General features: G+C 48.7%; 1 protein-coding gene across 2 annotated transcripts in view; it reads right to left on the minus strand.

The window, feature by feature from the left end:
• CRTC3 (CREB regulated transcription coactivator 3) overlaps positions 1-27,500 on the minus strand; it is an 85,975-nt gene extending 58,475 nt beyond the window's left edge. For both annotated transcript variants that reach the window (XM_029950310.1, XM_029950308.1), the window contains exon 1: positions 27,423-27,500. The gene's annotated coding sequence lies outside the window, so the exon portion shown is untranslated. The remainder of the gene's footprint in view (positions 1-27,422) is intronic.
• Positions 27,501-27,801: the final 301 nt, after the last annotated feature.

Here is a 27,801-nt window from a genome sequence, read left to right on the forward strand (position 1 = left end):
CACATTTGCTGATGTCTATAAATACCCGTGAAAGAATAAACAGACATGACAACACCGATTGTCTTTGGGGAGGGAACTGAGTGTCTGGATACAAGAAATAGTTTTCTTGTACACTTTTTCGATCCTCCTTAATCTTGAACCCTACGAATATATCTATTAAAAAATGAAAATCAAAACCGTCTTACAAAGCCCCAGTAACTATACTGATGTGGAAGGGATGGAGGAATAAGGAGCCATAGCAATGGAACAAAGCAAGAAAACAGGAAGAACCGTGTAAGAATAAAATATTCAAGAACTGAGACAGTAGACTAGTCCTAGAGGAAAAGGGTGGGACCTGTCTCAAATCTCACGTCAAAATAAACTCCGAAGTGATGACGACATTAGAACAAAATGTGAGTGGAATGCCCAGGTGGCTCAGGTGGTCGTGTCCGACTTCGGCTCAGTTCATGATCTCACAATTCATGAGTTTGAGCCCCACATTGGGCTCTCTGCTGTCAGCATGGAGCCGGCTTCAGATCCTCTGTCTCCCTCTCTATCTGTCCTCCCCCCTCTCAAAAATAAAGAAACCTAAAAAAAAACTTTAAGTGAGACTGCTGTCTTGCAAACACAAGGAAGTGAATTCTGCCAACCACCTGAAGGAGTACGGAAGCCGTTCAGCCTCTGATGAGACCACAGCGCCAGTCAGCATCTGGACCGCAGCCTGGGTAGACCTGAAAGCACAGAGCTGCAACCGGACTTCTGACATGCGGAAATGCTCAGATAGCAAGAGGCAATTGCTATTTTTTTGTGGTAACTTGTTACAAAGCAAGAGAAAACTAAAACACAGAGAGCCAATTTCCTCAATATATAACAGAGAGTTCTTATAAGCTGATAAAAAAATAAAGAGCTCAACAGAAAAACAGGCAAGAGACTTAAAACATATAAAAACTTAAAAACAGAATAGGAAATACAAATGGCCAAAGAAACATAAAGAGCTGGTCAACTTGGTTTTAGAAAGAGCTGGTCTACTTGGTTTTATGATGTCCTTAGTACAGTGTCAGACACATAGGGGCCACTCAATATTATTTGCTGAATAAATTAATAAATTTATTTCATAATTAAGGAAATACCAAATAAAACAAGATATCATTTTTTACGTACTAGACTGGCAAAGATTGAAAAGATGGATACAACTTGAACAGACAACAGACATTTCCTTGAAGATGATACTCACATGGCCAATAAGCATGTGGAAAGAAGCTCAGTACCACTGATGGTTAGAGAACTACAAACCATTGTGGACACCCACAGTGAGGCGGCACCTCACACACAGGAGGTATGTACCTCTGGGGGTTAGGATTAGGGGAGGATGTGAAGGGAGAAAGGGAAATTTGTACTTTTCATCTTATATGTTTCTGTACTATTTGAGTTTCTGCAACAAACATGTATCACTTTCATAGAAATCTAATTTGGGGGAGGCTTGGCTGGCTCAGTTGGTGGACATGGGACTCCTGATCTCAGGGTTGTGGGTTTGGGCCCCAGAGAGATTCCTTAAAAATAAAAATCTTTAAAAAAAATTAATTTGGTAGAATAAATAAGTGAGCAAGCAGGCAAGCTAGTAAGTATTTTCTAATCGTTTTACATTGCCCTTAGGACAAAATCTGAATTCCTTAAGAACAAAATAAGGTTCTGGGGCACAGAGGTGACTTAGTGGTTAAGCATCCAACTCTTGGCTTCGGCTCAGGTCGTGATCTGGTTGTGAGGTCAGCTCTGCGACTCTTAGCTTCAGCTCAGGTCATGATCTCAAGATCGAGCTCCAAGTGAGCTCTGTGCTAACAGCAGGGAGCCTGCTTGGGATTCTCTCTCCTTTCTCTCTCTCTCTCTCTGCCCCTCCCCAGCTCTCGCCTACACTCTCTCAAAGTAAGAAAAATAAAAAATTTTTTTCGAAAGGTAAAGGAAGGTCCTTCATGACACAGCTCCTGCTTCACACTCAGTCTGTTCCGGTCTCACCGACCTGCAGTTGGTCACACGGGACACACTTTCTCCCGCCTCTCAGCTTCGCCGGCACTGCTGCTTTTGTCTGGAACACAGCCCACTCCATCCCTGACATCTCTTCCTCCAGGAAGCCTTCCCTGGTGCTTCCCCCACCCCCAGCCTTGGTGTAGGCACCACTCAGGTGCATCCAGCCCGTGTGAACCCCTCTGCCCTGGGTTTATCCCACAGCCTCACAATGACTTGTACAACCATCTGCCTCTCCCACTGGACTGAGGTCCCCCCCCCCACAGTAACCACACCTGTGGGTCACGATCCTACCTCCAGCATCAAGTCTGACACACAGATGGTGTTCAGTAATTACTTGTCAAGTTGGACTTTTATTACAAAGGAGATGTAACCACATCACAGACAATTCAGGAGCACGGATGAGGGAGGGGAAGTCAAAATCCCCCATGCGAACAAACCGCAGTGCTCCTCCGGTAGTTATGTTCCCCGGGCATGTTTTCTCACAGCTGTATTCCCAAGCCAGATATTCTGACAAGACTCCTGGGACAGTCATTTTGGTTAGAGAACATTCTGCTGCACCCTGTGAAACCATAAGGCTTTTATAAGCCAAAGTAAAGATTACTGTTTTTGCAATCAAGTGATGTGTCCATCAGACCACAGACACCCAGGCCCTGCCTCATCACTAACCTACCTCCCCTCCCTGGGGACTTTCACTCCGCACTGACTACTTAGTTTACAGCCTACTGGGTTCCTTTCGAAAACTTACTGTTCTGCTCCCCAAATTATCATCATAAAGAAGTATTAGAACATTAATGTAATGCATGTATTACTGAAGAAACTGCTGAGGATTTCATTGAGATTGTCCAGTAACAGCAGTGAGGTCAGGAGTAAGAGATCACGCTGATGCCCACACATCTCACCCACCTCCCTGCCGAGGGTCTCCCCAGAGAAGAGAAATCCACATAAGACGCAAGTGAATCCTTGGAGTCCCGCCTCATCCCTCACTACCCCCCCCCCCCGCCCTTACCGCCGGGCCCAGGATCACAGCTTGAGGGGATGAGACCCACGCATGGGATGAGTTCTATGTTCTGCTCATTGTTAGACTTCTTCTTTTTTTTTTTTTTTTTAATGTTCGTTTATTTTTGAGAGAGACACAGAGCATGAGGGGGGGAGAGGCAGAGAGAGAGGGAGACACACAATCCGAAACAGCCTCCAGGTTCCAAGCTGTGAGTACAGAGCCCGATGAGGGGCTCAAACCCACAAGTGTGAGATCATGACCCAGGCACACCTACCTACCTACCTACCTTCTTTTCTTTCTTTTTGAGAGAGAGAGAGAGAGAGAGAGAGACAGCATGAGCAGTGGAGGGTCAGAGAGAAAGGGAGACACAGAATCTGAAGACAGGCCCCAGGCTCTGATCTGTCAGCACAGAGCCTGACTCGGGTTGAACCCACGGAACTGTGAGATCATGACCTGAGTTGAAGTCTGATGCCTAACCAACTGAGCCATCCAGGAGCCCCTCATTGTTAGATTTAAAAAAAAAGTTTTTTAATGTTCATTTTTGAGAGACAGAGAGAAGCGTGGGAGGGGCAGAGAGAGAGGGAGACTCAGAATCTGAAGCAGGCTCCAGGCTCTGGGCTGTCAGCACAGAGCCCGACGCGGGGCTTGAACTCATGAACCGTGAGATCATGACCTGAGCCAGAATCGGACGCTTAAACGACTGAGCCACCCAGGTGTCCCCAGCCTACAGAGTTTTCATACAGCTGCTGGGACACAGCTCGTTCATCTCCAGGGTCTTTCTGACAGACGTCATTTTGAGACTACTTTTTCTTCTTTTCATGGCATTAAAAAATGGGGGCTCTGTACTGACACCCGGCGGCCTGGAGCCTGTTTCAGATTCTGTGTCTCCCTCTCACTCTGTCCCTCCCCCGCTCTCAGTCTCTCTCTCTCTCTTCGTCTCAAAAATAAATAAAAACATTTAAAGAATGTTCTGTTAATTCCAAATATTAAAGGGGAACACTAACACGTATAACTAGGAGTGAGAACTGGAAAATATTTTTTAAAAAAGAAAATTCGGTAGGCTCCTGTAACCACTGGCTACAGCAATTTTCTACCTCCTTTTACATGTTCTGCTTAACATTTTCCTGGGTGGCTGCAGAGCCTTTCCAGGAAACATTTTAAACTGTACCAATCAGGCACAAGGTCTTTAACTCAGATCAGTGATTCACAATGAAAAGTAATCCTGCAACATTATCGGGCCTGAGGTTTTCTTTCCCCACCTCGGAACTCTTCCTCAGGATGGAGTCCCCTAGGTGGATTCACCGAATAGTACGACTCTCTTCACACTCTGCGTGCTGAGTTATCTTCACTCCTCCTTCCTGAGCTGCTTTCAAAAAGGCATCTACCAATCAGCAATGGTTGTAGGAATGCGCACAGTGCAAATTCCTTTACCAGCCCTGAGTACTAACTCAAAATTTCTTCCTGATTTAGTGAACCAAAATTATTACTCTGATAAGAATTAACCTTCATCGGGGCGCCTGGGTAGCTCAGTCGGTTAAGCGTCCGACTTCGGCTCAGGTCACGATCTCCCGGGTCGTGAGTTCGAGACCCACGTCAGGCACGGTGCTGAAAGCTCGAAGCCTGGAGCCTGCTTCAGATTCTGTCTCCCTCTCTGTTCCTCCCCCACTCATGCTGTCTCTCTCTCTCTCTCTCTCTCTCTCTCTCAAAAATAAATAAAAACATTAAAATTAAAAAAAAAGAATTAGCCTTTATCAGCACCTACAATGTGCCAGGTGCAGCACCAGGCACTTCGTATGCCTCATCTCGTTTAAATACCACAATGACCCTGTGAAATGGTGCAAAGCTCAGAGAGGCTGGAGAGGAGGCTTCGGACCCAAGCTGTCTAGCCCGAGTCCATCTGCTAACCACTCCTGCCTCGAGTGTCCGGATCGTGGTTTAATCCAAGTGTCATGGCTTACAGCAACAACAAACACAGTCCCAAAGGTTTCTTTGCTGAGTGAATTCCCTGCCTCCTGCAGCCAACACTATCAAGACCAAAGGGTCCGAAACAGCTTGAGAGCTGCCATTTCCGAGCCAAGGCTCTGACAACGGACAGGACGGGATGGGGATCAAGAAAAGAACGCCCACAGTATCTGCAGAGACGCGTTGTGGGCCCTTCACAGCCTGTCTTTACTCGACGGCCAGGACGGTCGGCTCCGCGGGCTCAAGGGCCACATGTGGGGCGGAGAGAGCCAGAGGACCGTCAGGCGGCTGGCCCTGCAGACGGCTTCCGACGTTCCTACAGGCCGATCCCTGCTGCCCTCTGGTCTGCGGAGGCCGAGAGCAGCTAGTCCCAGCCCTCACGAGGTCACGGGGCTACCAACTGAAGAAAGCAGGAAATGATTTCTTCTTTCTTCAAGAAATACTCTGGTTGAATTTCCTCAACAGGTTACAACTTCTGCATTCAGACAAAAGTGTCCTGTTTCAGTGATCCGACAAAACGACGACACGACAGAAACGCCAGGACAGCCAGTGGTCACAAGCATGGACCCCAGAGTCCAAGAGCCCAGACCTGAAATCTGGCTGAGTCTGGCTGTGGGATCTAAGAAGATTGTGTCCCCCCTCCATAGGGACAGTAACAGAACCTACCTCTGGGGGGGCAGAGGGCACCAGGAAGGTTAAATAATGTGTGCAAAGCACTTTGCCATAGTGTCTGATGCATGGTACAAACTCAGTACATTTTCACCAATAGTGGGAGCGCAAGTGATAGCAGCACTAATACTAATAGTGGTGATCCTGTTGGGAAGACAGGCAGCAGGCAGGAAGGAGGGAGGGAGGGAGGGAGGGATAAATTTCCTTTTTCACTGCATTCTGAAACAAAGGGTCGGGGCGCACCTGGGTGGCTCAGTGGGTTAAGCATCGACTCTGGCTCAGGTCATGATCTCATGATTCCGTGAGTTCCAGCCCCGTGTCAGGCTCTGTGCTGCCAGCTCAGAGCCTGGAGCCTGCTTCCGATTCTGTGTCTCCTTCTTTCTCTGCCCCTTCCCTGCTTGCTGTCTCTCAAAAATAAATTTAAAACATTAAAAAAAAAAAAAGAAAGAAACAAAGGACATATGTGTTGGTCAAATGGATGAAGTAGTTGAAAAACCTCCCAATAAGTGAGCAGGTTTTGAGCCTAGCCCCAGGCGCTTACTATACTAGCTGAGTTAACATTAAACTAATTATCTCATTTTTCTTGCTTTTCAATTTTCCTGACCTCTAAAGTGAGAGTATTGCATCAAAAGAGCTACAGGGTCTATTCTGGTTCTAAGAATTCTGATTCATCTGCCAGGGCAAGTAGTCCTGGAAAGATCTCTGTTCCAAATTAGAGCCGTCCATTATTGGCAGAAGTCCAGCCGAGGCTGCTCGGCTTCCCATAAATGTTTCCCCTTTAATATTCTCTCTGCTTTGTTTTGAGTTACATTTTATCTTAAAAGCTGGCTCAAACCTTTTAAATGACAGCTCTAACTTAATTACTTCTAAACTCACGCCCCCAAAACTACTTAGAGACCCGACAGGCACAGACTAGTCGAACGCTTCTCTTGGGCAAGTCCATGAACACAAGATGGTGGGCGAGAGATTCTAAGGCATGACACGAACTCTAATACGACTCGGGTCCCCGCGCTCTCGAGGCCACAGGCATCCTGGCAGGCTCAGTTGACGACAGGTCACAACCTGTGTGGCCACGTGCGCTCTACTGACACACACACCCTGCCTCCAATCTTGTGGACCACACTCACCTGCTCCTTCCTTCGCTAACTGCTGACCCCCCCCCCCCCACTGGTTTCAGTGCCCCAGTACTGGCCTTCCCTGACCAAGTTCCGGAGTGAAAATCCTAGCACAGCAGGAGCGAGACTAAGCTGGGGAGAGATTTCCTCGATAGTCAGGGGACGGCCGAACGAACGTAGGACTTGTCCCAGTGGCTGAGGGAGTGAACAGAATGTGATCTATAGGAACCAAGCAAAGGTCACACTGAACTGCACATCTGATGGCCCCAGGCGACTAGCAAAAGGTATCCGTCCAGACTGAGGAAAGAAGAAGACACTGCCTCCCTGAACACATTGTGATTTTGCATGTCTGTATGTGTCTGATCTGCAAAAAGACCAAAAGCCTGGGAAAGATGAATCTGGGTTTGAATCCTGACTCTTGTCACTTTTGTGTGACCTTGGGCACATTACTGCCTAAGTAGCGGTGGAATGGGGACATGGATACTTATATCAGAGGGGTGACAGGAGGATTAAGTGAGACCAGGTGCACAATGCCCAGTTGGGCACTCGGTCACTGCAGACCCTCCTTCCCACTGCTGCACCGTTGAATCACGGCCTGCAAAAGGGGGTCCCCTGCACCTCTGCACCCCTGCAAACCGGCAGAAAGCAGGTGGTTACCGCGGTGACCACCTCCAAAGAGGTTGTGGGAGGAAATGGGCAGAGAGAGCGCGTTTTGCAGTCACACCCCGAGGAGGCTGGGTGTAAAAAGACAGAAAAGGGCCCAGGCCTTAGTTAGCTCCCGGCTGTCCAGGCAGCCGACTCCTCTCCCGCCGGAGTTCCTTGAAGCACAGACTGTTGCCTTTGAGCAGGGAAACACTCTGGTGTCTGGCATCAAGGGCGGTCTAGAATCTTCCACAGATGTTACCGTGACTGCTGGAAAACGCCCAAAGTAATCATAAACAAGTAAGGCCTCATTTTAAAGTACGAAAACTGGACATTTCATAACAGAGGGGCTGATGCTGGTCCCGATGATTGTGAAACTGCAGGGAACTAGGACAGAACTCTGGCGGGTTCCACGGCCAAACAAATGTGAGAACTTAATTTTTTGTTTTATTGTTTTATTTTATAATATTTTTTTGAGTGTGTGTGTGTGTGTATGTGTGTGTGTCAGTGCAAGTGGGGGGAGGGCAGTGCACAGAGAAAAAGAGAGAGAATCCCGAGCAGGCTCCACGCTCAGCACAGAGCCTGCTGCAGGACTTGAGTTCAAGAACCTTGGGATCATGACCCGAGCCAAAACCAAGAGTTGGACACTCAACCGACGGAGCCACCCTGGCCTCCCCCTAAAGATGGGAGAACTTGCAGCCAGTTCCTCCCTCCCTATCACGACCTGGAGGGACAACGGCGGACTGCAGAAGAGAGGGAACCAATGTGACTTGACCTTCACACGAAGCCGAAGCGCGAGGGAGTCCAGGGATGGGGCTGTGGCCTGGCGCCGCCTCTGCCGCCCCCTCCCGATCCCCCCAGGCCTGCCTTCTCTCCAGGGACTCCCTCGGCGACGGCTGACTCCAGGACAGGCCCAGGAAGACTTTCAGTACACGTGTTTTCATCTAGTCGGAAAAGAATGAGTAGGACCTAACCAGCCTTTCTGGGATCTAAGAAGCTTTATAAAGGCAGCTGAAGCTTAGGGCTCCAGCCCCAGCAGGGCGCCCGCAGGGAGAGAGAGGAGTGGGGTACCAGCGAGCTTTGAGGCGAGATAAGAGGCCGGCAGGCCCAGCTACCAGAACCTGGCCCGACAGGAGAGTGTGGAGCAGGAACCGTGTGCCATTTATTGAGCAATAACTGCGTGCTGGGTGTGGTTCTGAGGCCACGCTCGTTTAATCCTCACACCAACTTTCCAGGAGGTACCACGGAGCGGCCACGAGACAGATGAGGGCGCGGAGGCAGAGACAGGTCATGGAGCTCGTCTACGGTCCCCAAGCTAAGCCAGCGGTGACCCCGGAGCCAGGTCCCCCCGGTCTGGCCGCTGAACCCCCGTGCTGGGACATGGCGCGAACGTGAACACTGTTAGGACGCGTTGGGCGGCAGGCTGTGGAGACTCGAGGAGGAGATGTCCCGAGGCTGCCTGTTGAGAGCAAGGGCCTGCGTGCCGTGAAGGGTTTGCGAGGGACAGGCTGGGCCGGGCCCGGTCTCACCAGAGGCCTCCCCACAGACGGACGCTGAGGCTGAGCACCGGCAACAACCAAGGTGCCTTCGTGATGCAGACTCACCCTGGACCTCGGGGCAGGCGGGCGGCCTCGCTCCCGGTGCCCCAAGAGCCAGGCCTCAGAGCGCATGCGCGGAGGCGTGGACGTGCAGGCCGTCTGGTCCCACGATGGCACCGGAGCCTCCCGGGTCCGGACTGCGGGAGTCATGCGTCTACAGGGCACGCCGGAGGTGGTCCTCTGCCACCCTGTCCCCGCTGCCGGCTGCAGGGAGGGTGCGGTGAGCCCAACAGCAAAGACAACGTATGCCTGACTACTTGGAGCCCAGCCCATAAATTCCAGAACTCTTTTGAAATTTCTGATTATGTGGCCAAAGTCTGGGAAATGTTTGGGTCTACTTGACTCTAAGAAAACACATTCTCTTTCAAGAATCTGCTAAAACCGAAGCCGAGAGCCAACCATCAGTGACGCAGACTGAAAGCTGAAAGGATTTATAGCTGTCCCGGCTGAAAGGGTAGCCCACAAGGTTGTAGCACTCTGTAAATATTTGTTGAGTGAATGGTCCGTATTCTCACTGATGGGACCAATCCCCAACACTGGACTTGTAACTATATGAATAAAGGAGTATCCCAGAACCATGAGCAAAAGACTAACATTAGTGGGAGGGAAACTCCGTACCACATAGGACAACATGCATCTCTGACATACATCCAACTCCGGCAACTTGACAAGAGACGGAAAAGAGATAGAGAGATTGGCAAAGGTTATGAGCAGGAAACTCCCAGAAGAAAAGTGAATGGCCAATAAATATATGGAAAAAATACCAACCTTGGACCACCCATCAAAAATGTGCCCATGGGGTGGCCTGGGGGGCTCAGCTGGTTAAGCGTCCGACTTCAGCTCAGGTCATGATCTCACAGTCCGTGGGTTCAAGCCCCGTGTCAGGCTCTGTGCTGACAGCTCGGAGCCTGGAGCCTGTCTCAGATTCTGTATCTCCCTCTCTCTCTGACCCTCCTCCACTCGCTCTTTGTCTCTCAAAATAAAACCAACACAAAGAAACAATTTTTAAAAAGTGCCCATGAAGACACCAGCACCGCACTCTCCCTAAGGGAGAACCACCCACATTTCATAACCAAACTCAAGCTGGAAGTGCTTGGCCTGGACCAGTAATCAACAGGATTGGGACTTGAACACAGTTTATGTCAACGGCGCTGCCCCGCCGGGAGAGCTGTGTCCCGGCTCGGATCCTCTTCAGTCACGCCACTTAACTGAACACTCAGCTTTCCTCATTGGCAAAATGCAATCACAGAAGGACCGTCGCCCAAGGGTGCTGTGAGAACGCAATGGGGTAACACATATAAAATGCTGCCGCTTGGCAAATCTTCAACTCTCTGACACATTCCTTCCACAGAGAGTCACTGAGCTGGTACTGTGCCTGGACACCGGTCCAGACTTGGGAAAGCAGGAGGCAAACTGGAGCGCCCTGCCCACATGGAGCTTATGCTCTGAGGCAGACTGGTGAGGAGACGGGTATCAGGAAGATAAATTAACAGAGACATACGGTGTGTCAGATAGTAAGAAGGAGAAGAGGCTGAGCGGGAGACAGGGGAGGCGGCTGTGACTTGAGAGAGAGGAGGCCTCGCTGACGGGAGGCAGAGAGACCCTAGGGAGGCTTCAAGGAGTAGAGGAAAAGGGGAGTGTGGCTAGAGAGGGGAGAGCGAGGAAGGAGCAGACAGATGTGCAGCAGGTAAGGGCAGAGAGGTGAGCAGACCCCCTTCCGGGCACTGCTGCACTCAGCACTTTGGCTCTGCACCAAGTCAGGGAAGAAGCTGTCGGAGGGTTCTGGAAAGACAAGGGATATGGTCTGGCTCCTAAGATTATTTTTTTAATATTTATTTTTGATGTCTCTCTCTCAAATTAAAGAGAGAGAGAGAGAGAGAGAGTGCGAGCAGGGGAGGGGCAGAGAGAGAGGGAGACACAGACTCCAAAGCAGCTCCAGGCTCTGAGCTGTCAGCACAGAGCCTGATGTGGGGCTCAAACTCAGGAACAGTGAGATCATGGCCTGAGCTAAAGTTGGATGATTAACCCACTGAGCCACCCAGGTGCCCCTGGCACCTATTTTAAACTGTGGAGAAGACCTGGAAGGGGACAAGGACGGACGCCAGGGGGGCAAGGCAGGAGGCTCTGTGCAAGAGTCCAGGGCAGAGAAGAGAGTGGCTCAGACCACAGGGAGTCAGAGTCCAGATATACTTTTCATGTGCAACCAAGAATCTGCCGAAGGCTCAGATGTGGGATGGGACACGCCAGGAGTTAAGGATGACTCCAAGGTTTTGGCCTAAGGAGCTGGGAGAAGAGAGTGGCCGTTTGCTGGAATGAGAGTCCAGCACGGAGGCTTCCTGACCACAGGCCCTGCAGACCAGTGAGAGAGCAGGGGCACTCTGGAATCCCGTCGGAGAGGCGAAATCAGGAAAGAGTACTGTCACTGTGTTTGGGAGCAGGACTTTAGTCCCTGGGAGGGAAGCTGATAAAAACCCCGGCCCAGGGACATGAGGTTACCATGGGATTCTGGCACCCAAGAACCAGACAAGAGTCCAGCTATCAGAGCCAAGGCACAAGGCCAACATGGGGACTCGAAGCCAAATCACTGAGTGGGAGGCAGCCTCAGCCTCTCCACCTCGGATGGGGCTGGGGCCCAGACACCGGCGGGCAACAGGCTGGCCGGGCAGGGGGCAGGGGGCCCCCGCAGCCTGAGACACAGGCTGGGACTGGAGCCAGGACCCAGACAGACCTGACTCCATTTGTACCCACAGAAACGTCATCAGAGGACGCTAGGGTATTACAGACTGATTCTAGGCCTTGAACATGGGCAGGCCACCAGGCCAATCACTCGGTACAAGGTGCAGGTGGGCAGAAACCCAGTCTCTCCAAAAGGAGGCCCCATCTTGCATGTGTCTGGGACCCTCATGGGGAGGGGTGAAAGGCAGGCCCCAGGAGGAGATTGGGGGGGCTAGTGCTCCAGCGGACTGCTGAAGAAAAGCCAGAGGAGTCATGGGGGCCAGACAGGAGGAGGGGAAGCGACCTCAGGGAGCAACGGGCCAGACGAAGGGGTGAGGGGGAGGCTGCTCTTGGTCTGCGGCCTGGGAGGCGGGCGCTTCCAAGTGCAAGGTTAAGCAGAGATGAGTGTGACTGGCCTAAGCGATGTCTCCTCCGCTGCTCTCGTTCTCAGACTCCTCGACGTTGATTAAAGTGTGTTCCACACGCTCTCTCCTTCCTACTTGGAGGGTAAGATGTTCCCACCCAAATACAAACAACTTCTTTTAAAAGTAAAGCAAGGAAGGGGACAATATCCGTAGCGGCTCACTGTCTGAGGATTTCGTTTGTGTATTTATTTTCCTGCTTTCTTATAAAGGCACATAGAACCATTTCATGAGTTACGTAGAGTGTAACTTTTTCCACGGGCACTAAAGATGAACACGCACTTCCTTCCCAGAAATGACAGGCTCCCACTGCCTACGAAGCAACTGGAGAGGAGTGGACTTTTGCAAATCTTCCACTTGTTAATATGAAAATATCTGTGCAAGCCCTTTGGGTTTCGCCTTGGGTCCCATTTCTCTGATACAGATACTCTACGCCTGTGTGTATACCACACACAAACAGCCATTTCAGTTTGCACCAAAGTTCTCCATATTAAAAGTAAAATTAAATGGATAACGCAATGGAAGAGAGCACCTGCAGGGAACCACGAACCCAACGAACAGGAGCCAGCCAGCTGCCGTCGCTCGCGGCCAAGGCACTGGACGGCCACGCCAGCCCCACGGCCGGTGTGACTGATTCTGTGCTTCAGTAAGGACGCAAAATGCTTAGTGTCATGAACTTTGGAGTCATTCTGGAATAGTCAGCACGTGGAATGCTGCATGTCCAAAGGCTTAGTGTCTCTTATAGTTAAGGTAATGAATATTCAAAGCAAAACAAAGTAATTTTTTTTGTTAGGTTAAGTATCTGTGCCAAAAAGCCACAACGGCACGTATATTAACAATCTTAGAAATATTTCTACCCCGGCTGCACAGTCCACCTGTGGAAATCTACGATCACAAAGACAGAGGACTCCTATGCCAGGGGTTTATTATTATACTGCTTATAATAAAGAAAAACTGGAATCAAGCCATATGTCCAACATATAGAGGGAGTGATTATAAATCATATATGATAAAATACTTTGCCATTAAAATTATACTTAATGGGGCACCTGGGTGGCTCAGTCAGTTAGGCATCTGGCTTCAGTTCAGGTCAAGATCTCACAGTTCGTGGGTTCGAGCCCTAGCATTGGGCTCTGTGCTGACAGCTCAGAGCCTGGAGCCTGCTTCAGATTCTGTGTCTCCCTCTCTCTCTGCCCCTCCCCCACTTGCACTCTGTCTGTCTCTCAAAAATAAATAAAAATATTATATTATATATAAACATTATATTAAAAATATAATAATTAAAAAGAAAATTATACTTAAAAGTATTCTAACAACATAAGGAAATAATGATTACATAATGGCTGAAATTAAAAAAAAAACCCAACAGGATATAGAGAATATTATCCATGTACAAGCTGCATGCAAATAACTTTTTTTAAATGTTTGTTTGTTTTTAATGTTTGTTTATTTTTGAGAGAGAGCGCGTGCACAAGCAGAGGAGGGGCAGAGAGAGAGGGAGACACAAATCTGAAGCAGGCTCCAAGCTCTGAGCACAGAGCCCGACGTGGGGCTCGAACCCATGGACCGTGAAATCATGATCTGAGCAGAAGTTAGATGCTTAACTGACTGAGCCACCCAGGTGGCCCTGAAAATAACTTAAAAAATAAAAGACATTAAAGTGGCAATTTTTGTTGACAAATATATTTTTTCTGTCCTTAAGTTTTACATATTTTCCAAATTGTGTGTAATGAGCATGTATTACATTTATAATGTAACAACACAGGCTTACAGAACAAGCTGTGAGCATATACAATGTTACTTTTCCTGAATATGAGTTTAAAAATGGAAGCTAAAAGAAAAAAAGAATCCTAGAACCACTGTTTCTCAGCGGCAATTCCTGCCTGTCACCTGTCCATCAAGCTTAGTTATAAGCTTCTTAAACGGACATTTTCTTAATTATCCTCATAAACCTAATGATACCTCATTCATAACATGCCCTCATAAATATTAAGTAACGAATAAAGTCAGGGGAAGTTACAGTAGATGTTTATATAATGGAAAAGCAATTTCAACAGTCAGATACCTATTTTCCTTGCACGGACACATGTCTGAACAGGATAAGGAGGCTTGGCTCTGGGGGCCGCAGTCTGGCAAGCAGTGGGAACAGAGTTTCGCCATGTGGAACAGCATGAACATAGAGTGTATGTAGCGCCCTCTGTGGCAGAAAGCACCCCATGGCCAGCAGGTCTCAAACACATTTTCTGCGACCACACAGGTCACTCAGCTTTCAGATGCTGCACCCATGTTCCAACCGGTGCCCTTGGGCTATGCCCAACCCTGGGGGCACAGCGCTGCCCTCTGTGGGCACTCTCCACTTCCCAAACTGGGAGTGAACAGCAGTACTGATATGGTGGGGATAACCTTGACATAGCTCAAATGGCTTTCTGGAAAGGTTTTCCCGACTCACACTTGCAGGTTTTAGCGGTTAGTAAGAACACGTTAACCTGTGACACGTGTCGCAGCACAAAGCGCGGCCCTGGCTGGGAGCCACCGCGGCGGCAGCAACAGTCACAGCGCACATCCCTGCCCCTCCAGGCTCAGCGGCTCCCACCTTCACCATCGCCCCCCGAGGGAGGTCCCCTCACACCCCTACTCTGCCCCCGCAGAAACGGGGGCTGGGAGGCTGGAACAGGACCGGCAGGTGGCAGGGCTGGAAGTCACGCCCGCGGTGCAGGAGCAGCTCTAGGGCGAGGACAGTGGGGCAGGGAGTGGGGGTGTGGCGGACAGTGATAATCCTGAGAGTCAGACTCCCCCACGGGGTCCCCACCGCGCTGGGTTCTGCTCTAAGACTGCTAGACACATGAATTCATTTATTCCTCACAGCAAAACTCTGATGTTAGCATTGCTACCATCCCCCTTGCACAGCTGAGGAAACTGAGGCAGTGGAGGATGTTAAGTGATTTGCTCCAGGCCACACAGCTGGGAGGCAGCAGATTTGAAGTCCGGCCTTCTGGCCGTCGTACTGTGTAGACTCATGGGGCTCGAACCCACGAACCATGAGATCACAGCCTGAGCTGAAATTGAGAGTCAGAGGCTGGGCCGACTGGGCCGCCCCAGTGGCCCTGCCCTAAAGCTTGAGTCTGTAAACAAAGCTCCTGGCGAGTTCAGTCCTCCTCGCTGTGCTTTCCGCTGGTTTCATCCCACGGATGGATTCTCAGAAGTTTCCACCTCTTGCAACTTTTCTGGCACGGACACTAACTCCCAGCACACACAAGAGCCCGCGTACGCGCTGTCTGGAGCCCCCGGGTTCGCCGGATCCTGCAGGGCGTGGATAACCGGGAGCATGTGAAGGGCGGAACGCATGTGGCAAAGCGCCAGCCTCCTTGCTCGCGTGCCCCCGGGTGCAGATGTTTGTCATTCGGCGTGTGGGGCCGGGTTCCCTGCCTCGTTTCAAAGATCTTCGTTCCCGAAGGCTAGAGACTCACGAGTTGTCTACTTTTCTTTTTCACTTTGTAAGTCCGCTATTCGATACACTGCGTTAGATTAAGGGGAAGGGAAAAGTACAGCCCAAATCGGTTTTAAAAATACGGCTCCCGTAGTCTTGGTCACAGTTCCTATTTTGGGACAGATGCGCATTCCAAAGCTATTAAGTAAGCCCCTTTCTGTGGGCCTCACTATTTCCTCAAGCAGAAGAGATGATCTGGGGAGTCAGAAGTCAAAGGTACACCAGTGAGCAAATCAAACACAGAGATATTAAAAAAAAATCATGGTTGCAAAATGCATGTAGTTTGAGGTTGGGACTCCTAAGCAGAATTTAGGGACAAGGTCAGAAAAATGCCATTCTCCAAAAGAGAAACTAAGACATAACATAAAATAGATTATTAGTCATCTGTGGAAATCCTTCCCGGGAAGGAAGCATGCTAACATACCGGGTGAACGTCTCCTATCTCTCATGCAGAAGGTCACAGCCCCATCTCGTTCTATCTGCTGGTATCGGCATAAAAGGGTATTTGTTCCACGGCTGGCAGAGAGTGTGCTGTACCCAAGAGCCACGCTGGCTAAGGTTTACGACCTTGGGAACAAAATTCCCTCACTTTTAACTTCTGAGCCAACAACCGAGCCACAGAAGCCCTGGCGCTGAGCCGAACGCGCGCACATCAGCGGGGGCTCGGGGAAGGAACCAGCCGGCCCTCCCAGCGCCCAAAGCCCTTGGCGATGCCTCCATGCCCCCCTCATCTATGGGGAAATAGGACTGTCCCTATTTTCCATGTGAACGAACAGGCCGAGAGACGGGAAGACATGCCCAGGGTCACTGGACAGGACCAGGCCCCTCCTGACACCAGAGCCTTCTCCTGGGGAGCACCCAGTGGAAGCAGAGGCTGGCGGCCAGTTCACCCCGCACGTCCCTGCCGAAGCTCCAGGGCGCAAAAGAACTGACGAGGGACAGTCAGGGAATATGTGGAGCTGGGGGCTGAAGGCAGAGACAGATGGACTGTCCGAAGGACAGCTGGTACAACGGGCAGCTTCAAGGCCTCTGTGGACACTCCTCAATCTGTGACTCAAAACATCACCTTTCAGGGATCACTCACAGCCGAGGCCAGGCAGCTTGCCTTCGGTGAGGGGCAGTGGCCTGATGCAGGCCACCAACCCTCAGGACACAGAGCTGGCAGGGTTTCATGAGGACTAACTGGGCAGCAATCTTCGGTGGAGGGGATGACTTAGTCACTTCCATTTCCCACGCCTCATACAGAAGAAGCTCTATTTCCACCACCATCGCAGGTGCTTAAGAAATATGTGCTGAGGGGTGCCTGGGTGGCTCAGTCTTTGGCTCAGGTCATGATCTCACGGTTTGTGGGTTCAAGCCCCGTGTCAGGCTCATGCTGAGAGCTAGCTCAGAGCCTGGAGCCTGCTTCAGATTCTGTGTCTCCCTCTCTCTCTGACCGTCTCCTGCTCGCGCTGTCTCTGTCTCTCAAAAAAAAAAAACAATTAAAAATTTTTAAAAACTATGTGCTGAATTTGTCATTCACTGGCCTGTCAGTTAATGAGAAGTGGAAAGGAAGAGTAGTGAACTGCTTTCTGGCGGGGCGGGGGGGGGGGGGGGGGGGGGGGGGGGGGGGGGGGGGGGGGGGGGGGGGGGGGCCGTGAGGGGGAGGAGAACACATAGCTGTCTCCAGTGGGTCTGTTCATTTGGGCGCCCACGTGCTCCGTGTGTGTGCCTGTGTGTATGCATGTATGCACTCGTGTGCCTATGTGTACCCGTGCTATCGTTCAAAGATGAACACTTTCACACAGGCTTTCTGATTAACTGCCACCTTTCACTGTGAGAAATTCTGCCCACTAGAGATTTGATTTGCTGAGCATCCTCTTTTTTTTTTTTTTAATGTTCGCTTATTTTGGCAAAGAGAGAGAGAGCAGGGGAAGGGCCGAGAAAGAGGTAGAGAGAATCCCAGTCAGGCTCCACGCGGTCAGCACAGAACCTAACACAGGGCTTGAACCCATGGACCTCGAGATCACAACCTGAGCCGAAACCAAGAATGGGACACTTAACAGACTGAGCCCCCCAGCCCCCCTGAGCCTGCCCCCACAAGCATCCTCTGTTGAAACGCACGTGCCTCAGAGCCTCAAGGAAGCTAACTTGTGTGTGTGTGTGTGTGCAATTTAATCAGAATGCTTTTCTTACAACCCAAATAAGCACTTTAGTCAGGACACAGACATCGGCCTGGCTGATGGAGGGAAGGAGGGCCAGAGGATGGCCCTAAAGCACTGGGCTGGGAGGGGGAGGGGACGGCTGGCCGGGGCTGAGACTGGGGCCCAGAGCTCAGCAGGATGACGCTCCCACAGGTCCGGGAGCCAACAGCCATAGCGCTGTGTGCCCGAGAAACTGGATTCTGAATGTTATTTCATCTTTAATAATTTAAACGTAAACAGCCACCTTAGGTGAGTGCCTACCATACCTGGAGAGGGCAGGCCTTGGGGGTGTGGGAAGAAGAAATAAGGAGAGGCCTGAACAGAAAGAGTAGGAAGTGGAAAATACAAACTTCCTCCTTGTCTCTAAGCACTGCTCGCGTTAATGACTGACGGACGCTTTGGACATCAGTTCCCAAAGCCCTTCTGGTTGCACTCTGCATTCATTAAATCCTTGTACCAACGCTCATCAAGTGGTCGTCATTATCTTCACAGGGGGTCAGAGAATTCTGTGCTGTGTGTAGGGGGACCCAGGGGGTGGTGGCCGGCAGCCCCTCCAGAGCCTTCACGGTGGCAGCGAGGGACCTCAGCCCTTCCCTTCGGAACAAAAGACACAAGATGTTCATCGACTCGACCCACCCCACGCAGGCTGCGAGGAGACTCCGTGAGAATCAGTCTGTCTGGTTTCACCGCCAAGCTTTTCACCTGCTTGGAGTTCAGCTCTGGAGACCGAGAGTGGCCCTTGTGCCACAGGGTGGGCAGGCAGATCTCAGTGCACCAGCCGAACCCGCACCTGCCCCCTGGGTTCCCTCAGGCCCTCCCGGCCTTCAGTGAGAGCTGAGCTCCGGCTGTGGGAATCGAAGGTGTGTCAGAGGACACAGCTGACACCTATCCCCCACTTACGATACTGCTCTGATATTCACAGAAGCGGCTCTCGAGATCTGGCGTTCAGATATGTGGACAGGCCTGGATTTTCCACGTGAGAACACAGGAGGTTTCAAAAGCTGCTACAAGACTGCCTGAGGATTCAGGGAGCAAAGGCAAAAATTTCAAATAACTCCCTTCTGCCTGTCCAGCCTTGTATGCGGTTACTGAAACACTGTCCATGATTTCTTGTGGATACATTTCACAGATTCAGAAAACCAGGCATAGGAAGTTAAGGCAAGTGATTTTTTTATACTTAATACAAACTTATAAATAAGTATAAATCACCTTAGGCCAACAGGGCTCCCCATGGGATCAAACTGCATGCAAATGTGAGTGTTTGAGATGTCTGAAATCTTCCCTAATGACAAATTTTCTAAGAAAGTGAACCAGGGGCACCTGGGGGGGCTCAGTCAGTTAGGCGTCCAACTTCAGCTCAGGTCATGATCTCAAGACTTGTGAGTTCAAGCCCCATGTCGGGCTCTGTGCTGACAGCCCAGAGCTGGAGACGGCTTTGAATTCTTCGTCTCCCTCTCTCTCTGCCCCTCCCTCACTCACACTCTGTCTCTCTCTCAAAAACAAACATTAAAAAAATTAACAAAAAGAAGTGAACCAAAACATGTGCACATGTGGATATATTTGTCTCAGAAGGGACTCCTAACTTCCAGCAGATTTTCAAAGTAAAGGCAGTACTCTCTCATGCTTTATAGATTTTCTAAAAATCCAGTTCTTATAAATTTCTTAAATAAAACAAGTTTCATACATACATACTAATGCATTGCAAAGCTATTATAAATGCAATCTTTTTTTCCCCTTTATGTATTCTAATTTACCATTGATAACATATCTAATAAAGATTTAGATGTTTGATCAAGAGGCTGGATTTTTTTTAATCACTGATTATAATTTAATCAATTATGTTTGAATTCAATGTTTCCCTTTCCCATCTACTGATCATTCCTTTGGCATAATCAGTTTACACACACACACACACACACACACACACACACACACACACACACACACACACCCTATGAACAAACAGTGAAGACGACCCAACAATATGTCCAACAATGAAGGAGCGGGTAAGCGTGGGACATCCGTGTGACAATGTATCGTTAAGTCACCAAATACTATGCTTTGGAAGAACACTTCACATACAGGAAAAACTCCGTGGGGCACCTGGGTGGCTCAGTCAGTGAAGGTCCGGCTTTGGCTTACATTCTGATCTCACAGTTGGTGGGTTTGAGCCCCTCGCCAGGCTCAGCAGCGCGGCTTTCTCCCTTTGGCTACCAGATTGTTCCCTAAATTAGCTAGAACTTATAAACCCTCAGTTATCAACAAGATGACTCGATTTTGTTAAAATGTAATCAGCAGGAATGTAAAAAATGCCATGAGTTTTCAGTGACACAATCGGAAAGGACGAGGTAGGTCGCACAGAGGCGAGGGGAGGCCACAACTACGCGCAGACGGATGCCGCTCTGCGGTTGCCTGACAGTGGGGCCCCCCGCCGGCAGGTGCCTCAGCCGTGAGGCAGGCCGGCCCAAAGCTGGGGACCGGCTGGCTCTCCCCTAACCCAGAGACACAGCCCGAGCCTTCAGAGAAGACAGCGCGACTTCCTCCTCCCTGCCGCTGGGGTACAGACGCCACCCCCACTGATGGCCGGCCTGTGCTGAGGACCGGCGGGAGGCGGCCTGAGAAGCTGGGTCTGGTTTACGCGTCTGATACATCTCTATTCTCTATAAGAAGGCCCAATGGGTTAAAGGAAAAGAATGTGTTCGAGATCTTCCATTAGGATAGAAAATTGATTTGTCACCAATAATAAAACAGTACTGTGGTGGCCAAACCAGTGTTGTAGTAAAGATCAAGTAAATAGTGGACATGAAAACATTGGTAAACTCCAATGTGATCGTGACACAGAAAAGGGAAAGGATTGTGTCCAAATAAATAATTACAAGCAACTTAACTTGAATCAAAATTTGTGCTTCTGCACCACGTTTATGGACTGGGGGACTCGTTATTATTGAGATGTCCATCTCCCCAAGCTGGTATCAGACTGCATGCAACCCCGTCTAATTCCCATCAGGCTTTCTTTGTAGAAACTGACTCTGCAGTTCCATGGACAAGTAACGGAACTACAATAAACCACACAACATTTAAAAAGAGCCAAGTCGGAGGACTCTCACCACCTGATTCCAAGCCTGCTTGTCTTTCAACCAAGACAGGGTGTGGGGCACCCAGATAGCTCAGTAGGTTAAGCATCTGACTTCAGCTCAGGTCATGATCTCATGGTCTATGAGTTCGAGCCCTGCATCAGGCTCTGTGCTGACAGCTCAGAGACTAGAGCCTGCTTCAGATTCTGTGGCTCCCTCTCTCTCTCTACCCCTCCCTGATCCATGCTCTCTCTGTCTCCGTCTCTCTGCCTCTCAAAAATAAAAACATTAAAAAAAAAAGTGTGATATAAGGATCTCACTTATATGTGGAATCTTAGAAAGGGGGTGGTGGGGATGAGATGGGTAAAGGAGGTCAAGAGGTATAAATTTCTAGTCATGAAATAAGTAAGTCAAGGGGTGCCTGGGTGGCTCAGTTGGTTGGGCGACCGATTTCACTCAGGTCATGATCTCACAGATGGTGAGTTCGAGCCCCGTGTCGGGCTCTGTGCTGACTACTCAGAGCCTGGAGCCTGCTTTGGATTCTGTGTCTCCCTCTCTCTCTGCTCCTCTCCCACTCACATTGTCTCTCTCCTTCAAAAATAAACATTAAAAAAAATTTTTTTAATAAAATAAGTCAGGAGAATATAATGTACAGCATGGTGACTATAGTTAATAATACCATATTGCTTATTTGAAGGTTGCAGAGAGTAATCTTAACATTTCTCATTATAAGAAAAACAAATTTTTTATAACTGTTTGGTGACGGAAGTTAACTAGTCTTATTGTGGTAATCGTTTTACAACATATACCAATATCAAATCCTTATATTCTACTCATGAAACTAATATAAGCTTATATGTCAATTACAACTCAATGTTTAAAGAAAGTGTGGTATTGGGGCACCTGGCTGGCTAGGTCGGTAGAGCATGCAACTCTTGATGTTGGGGTTGTGGGTTCAAGCCCCACACTGGGTGTAGGGATTACTTAAAAATAAAATCTTTAAAATGTTATGAATTTTTTTAAGTATGGCATTAGCAAAATGAGAGACACAAAGATGAATGAATAGAAGTTAGAATCCAGAAACAGACCCACGCATACATGGTCCGTTGATTTTCAACAAAGATGCCAAGGCACTTCAACAGGGAAAGAAAACTCTTCTCACAAATGGTGCAGGCACCATTTAACATCCACGGGCAATGAACATGGTCTCCAACCCATACTTTACACTACATTAAAAAAACAATTAACTTGAAACTATCTGGGCGTACAACCCAAAACTATAAAACTTCCAGAAGCACACACAAGAAAAACATCTTTGTGACCTTATGTTAAGCAAATAATTCTTAAATATTAGAGACAAAGGTGTAAGTCATAAAACAACAGAGTTGATAAACTGAATGGTCGAAATTAAAAACTTGTGCTTTTCAAGACTTTGTTGAGCAGAGAAGACAACCACAGCCAGGTAGAAAAGGGCTATAAAATGCGTGTCTCCTAAGGAAATGGCATCCAAAACATGAAGAACTCTCACAATTCAGGGAACAAGAAAACGATGGGGCGCCTGGGTGGCTCAGTCAGTTAAGCATCCGACTTTGGCTCAGGTCATGATCTCATGGTTTGTGGGTTCGAGCCCTGCGTCAGGCTCTGTGCTAACAGCTCAGAGCCTGGAGCCTGCTTCAGATTCTGTGTTTCCCTCTCTCTCTGACTCTGCCTTGCTCACGCTGTCTCTCTCTCTCTCTCTCAAAAATAAATTAGAAAACATTAAAAAAAAAAAAAAAGAAAGAAAACGAACAACCCAACTTAAAAATTAGGCAAAAGTTTGGGGTGCCTGGGTGGCTCAGTCAGTTAGGTTTCTGACACTTGGTTTCGGCTCAGGTTATGATCTCACGGTTTCATGGGTCTGAGCCCCACATCGAGCTCTGTAAGGTCAGATTCTCTTTTCTTTCTGCCCCTCCCCGACCTGTGCTGTCTCTGTTCCTCTCAGAAAAAATAAATAAACTTTAAAAAGAATAAAATAAAAAATTAGGCAAAAGATCTGAACAGACACTTTTCCAAAGACGACGTAAGGCTGGAGGACACTAGATAAGCAAACAAAAACATGGGCGACATCACTGGTCATTAGGAAAACACCGATTGTAACCACACTGAGGGGTGCCTGGGGAGCTAAGCTGGGTGAGCATCTGAATTCGGCTCAGGTCATGATCTCATGGTTCGTGAGTTCAAGCTCCACCTCGGCTCTGTGCTTCAGCCCAGGGAGGCTTCTTCAGGTCCTCTGTCCCCCTCTCTCTCTGCCCCTCACCGGCTCTCACTCTCTCTCTCAAAAATAAATAAATGTAAATAAGTAAATAAATAAATAAACGTTAAAAATAATAATATGATACCACTACACATGCACTAGACTGACAAAAATCTTTTAAACTGAAATCCCACCACCTCATACCCATTAGGACAATCACTATTAAACAAACAAACACAGAAAATGACAAGTGCTGGGGAGGAAAGTGGACAAGCCGGACCGCTCATGAACTGGTAGAGAGAACGTAAAATGGTGCAGACACAATGAAAAACGGTAGGGTTGTTACTCAAAGTATTTAAAATCAAACTACCACCTGATCCAGCAAGGCGCCTCTGAGTATACACCCAGAAGAACTGAAATCAGGGCTTCTGAGAGACGTTTTCACACCGATGTTCACAGCGGCATTATTCACAGTAGCCAAGACATAGACGCAACCCAAACATCGATGACAGGTGAATGGATACACAAAACGCAGTCTACACACAGTGGAACACTGCTGTGCCTTAAAGAGGAAACCTCGTCACGTGCTACCAGACGGATGGGCCTCGAGGACACCGGGCTAAGAAATATGCCGGTCAGGAGAAGACCAGTACTGTAGGATTCCCCTTACAGGAAGCGCCCAGAGAAAGGCGGACGGTGGTTATGGGGGCCTTGGCGGGGGGAGGGAGTGGGGAGCTGTTGTTTAACGGGTACAGAGCTTCACTGCTGTAAGGGGAAAGTTCTGGAGATTGGGTGCCCAGCCATGTGAATACACTTGACACTACTGAACTGTACACTTAAAAATGGTCACGATGCTAAATTTAATGTTGTGTTTTTGCCACCATTAAAAACACACATGCTTAAATACTGGAACGTGAAGGGCAGGGAAGCAGGGCAGAACCGCTGGCTCTCTCTCTGGAACGTCGCTGGTGGGAATGTGAAACAGCACAGGCAACGCTGGGCAACGGTTTGGCAGTTTCTTGTAAGGTTGCAGCTATGCTTGCCATGTGTCCCAGCAGTTCCGCTCCAGGGATTTACACAAAAACTATGCGTGAATACCTTTACTCACAACTGCCAAAGTGTGGGAGTAATCCAAATGCCCGTTAACTGATGGGTGGATAAAGGAACCCTAGCGCCCCCATATAATGGAATAAAAAACAATAAAAAGGAATAACCTCCAGATAAGTGCAATGCGGGGAGTTAATTATGACCCCCAGGACCTGTGAATGTGATCCTATTTGGAAACAAAATCTTTGCGGATATAATCAAAATAAGATGGGGTCGTACTGGATTCAAGTGGGCCCCTGACCCAGTGACGACATCTTTAAAAGAAAAGGGGGAGGGAGCTTTGGACCCGAAGACACATACAAACAGGGAGTAAGTTCCTATGAAATGGAGGCAGAGGCTGGAGTGAGCAGCGACGGGCCAAGGGGCACCTAGGAACCAACAGACGCCAGGAAGAGGCAAGGAAGGATCCTTCCCTAGAGCCTTCCGAGAGCGGGGTCCAACCGACCCCTTGAGCTCGGACCTCGAGCCTCAGAGCTGCACGAGGGTACACTTCTGCCGCCATAAGCCACCCAGCTCGCGGCGCCCTGTCACAGCAGCTCCGGAAAGCTCACACACCCGACAGTGTGGATGCTTCTCAATGCAGTCTGCTCAGTGAAAGATGTCGTAAAATTACAGTTTTGTTTCCCCTTAGAGGACACCCTGGGACAGGCAAAGTGACAGAGCAGTGGTTTCCAGAGGCTGGAGGTGGGGGCGTGGAGCCACATTACAAAGGGACATGAAGGAACTTCTGGGGGATGACGAAACTGTTGTGAATCTTGACTGCGGCCGTGATTACACAACACAGAACTATAAGCCGACGACAGGCCAACTGTATTATAGGTAAATCAAACCTCAGCAAAGTTTACTTAAAAAAAAAATCTGGGAGCACCTGGCTGGCTCATTTGGCTGAGCATGTGACTCTTGATCTCCGGGTCATGCGTTCAAGCCCCACACTGGGTGTGGAGCATCCTTAAAATAAACTTTTTTTTTTAATTTGGGTTCCTGGGATTCCTTTTTCTTCTCAGTTTGTCAAGTCCCAGGAAGGAGGCTCCTACTGGCCCAACTGGGGACAATGTGAGCGTCAAAGTAACGGTAATAGACTAACTCACTGACTTAAAGAAGCAGCCACAAAACCAGATAAACAGAATTAATAAAAAGACGGAAGGAAGTTCGATAAGGAGCACGATAAAGCATCTCCTACAAAGTAGCTATTCATCACAAAGGGAGGAGTGACTTCCAAGCGAAGAGGCCGGGCACACACCACCTTAACGGCAGAAGTGAACACCGTTAGAAGCAGGACAACTGAAAACCCCCCACTCCCGGGGGACAACAGCATCACTCCTGTGCCATTCTCACCAAAACCGCACATCAGACAGACCCTGACTGAGGGACATTCCACAAAACTCGTGGCTGGTGGTCTTCAAAAGTGGCCAGGTCACAAAAGTAAAAAGAAAACAACAACAACAAAACATATTTTTAAATGTCAAAGATAAAAGACTGAAAACCCATTCTAGACTGAAGGAGACGGAGGATAACACATGTGATTCTGAACTGGATCCTTCGGCCAAGAAGGCCAGGAATAGGCTGGGTGGTGAAACCACACGTGAGTGGGGTCTGGGGATCAGATGGTAGTAACAGTCCACTGCTCACTTTCTGACTCTGATGGCTCTCTTTGGGTTATGAGGGACAACATCCTTGCTTACAGAACACACAGTGAAATATTTTGGGTTAGTAGAGCATCAGGTTAGCAACTTATCCTCTCACGGGGTAAAAAAAAAAGTGGGGCATCTGGTGGCTCAGTCAGTTAAGCGTCCGACTTCAACTCAGGTCATGATCTCATGGTTTGTGAGTTTGAGCCCCACATCGGGCTCTGTGCTGACAGCTTAGACCCTAAAGCCCTCTCTCTGTCCCTCCCCTGCTCGCACTTCATCTCTATCAAAAATAAAATAAAAACATAAAAACAATTTTTTTAAGTTATTTGTACTGAACTTTCAATTTTCCTATAAATTTGCGATTATTTCAGAGCAAAGTAAGTGTCCAAAGAAAGAATCCTGAGAAGGTCAAGGGCTGTTGTTTCTTCCCATTCATTCCCTGTTACAACAGGACAGGGAAGGACAGAAGTTCTGCACTCCTCTAAAGTGGACTATAACGTCCCACAAAACCGGGGTCTCCAACACAGCAAACCTCAACAGTGTTCTACTTTCAGAAGCACGAACTCCAGCACAAAGCACAGGTCTGCTTTCCCTGCATGCCGAACAATCCAGCTCGACATGCTGAAGACAACACTCCAGTGTGCTAAGGTACGAACATGTTCCTGCTGTACTCTGTCTAATAACCATTATATCTAAGAGCTCCTATTAGCACAAACAGAAGTCTATTTTAAATAATACTTTTGCCTTATGGGACATCATCAAACAAGTGAACCCAGCTTTTACAACAAAGAAGACCATACTTTGAAAATGGAGAGGCATCCGAAGAAATCGACTTATGCTCTGTCTCAAGGTTTATACCCCAACGTTAACACCAAATCTTAAATTGTCTAATTAGAACGACAGGCTCCTGATTTCTCAGAGACTAGGGTATCTAAGTTAAGTCTCACCTGGTTCTTAACAACAGTGTCCCATACCATTGTCTGAAGTATCAGTTCCACTTTGTTTTGAACAGGAGTGAGGAAAGCACGCTGTGACACTGCACTCATCTAAGTGCAAGAGAGACCATGTGTCTGTGCCTTCCATCCGTCCTGTCCAAGATGCCACAAAACCACCACGTGAAAGTAGTGAACTGTGGTGCATCTGAACCTCCGGAGATGGGCGGTAAGCATGCAGCACCCACCGGATTTTAAAGATTGATTTAAAATAGAACATGAAACATCTCTTTTGTGCTTGTTCTACTGCGTATATGTTGAGATGATACCGTTTCTGATATACTGGTTACATAAATGAGTCATTTAAATAATATTAAAATTAATTACACCTGTTTCTTCTTTCCTGCGGCTGCTAGAAAGGTGTGAATTACGTGTGTGGCTCACGGCGTGGTCCCGCGGGACAGGGCCGCCTTAGACCGGGTGCTCGTGAGATTAGTATCTCATGCTGCGGAAGCCAGAGAAAGAACGGTGGGCTTCCCAGAAGAACACTGAACTCCAGCCTTCGAGATCTAATCTTTTTAAGGACAACCTCTCTTTGTTTTTGTTTTTGTTTTGCACCCACTGCAGCCTGAGGAACGGAGGGTATGGAGGTACCTGGAAGTCCGGCGCGCTGCTCCGCAGCTGGCTCACGTTTGGTAAGGATCCTCCATGGTACTGTGTAAGGCGGAGCTGCTGAAGCTTCTGGAACTGGACCTGGAAACAAAGAGATTTCAAGACGGTTGAGAGAGGACAGCAAAGATCTGAAAGGAGAATCAGTGTACGGTGTTTTGTACTGAAATGTACTGAAATGGTTCAAGAGCCAAAGTTGTGGTTTCAATTTCTTTTCTACACTTTTCTACCTAAAACCTTCAAGTTTCCGGTTCTTTCTGATTTTTGTTTTAAATAGTATTCCACTGTATGTATATACAGTTAATCCTTTTTTTTTTTTAATGTTTATTTATTTTTGAGACAGAGAGAGAGACAGATCATGAGC

The sequence above is a fragment of the Suricata suricatta genome, chromosome 9 (assembly GCF_006229205.1).
Source record: "Suricata suricatta isolate VVHF042 chromosome 9, meerkat_22Aug2017_6uvM2_HiC, whole genome shotgun sequence".
NCBI lineage: Eukaryota > Metazoa > Chordata > Mammalia > Carnivora > Herpestidae > Suricata > Suricata suricatta.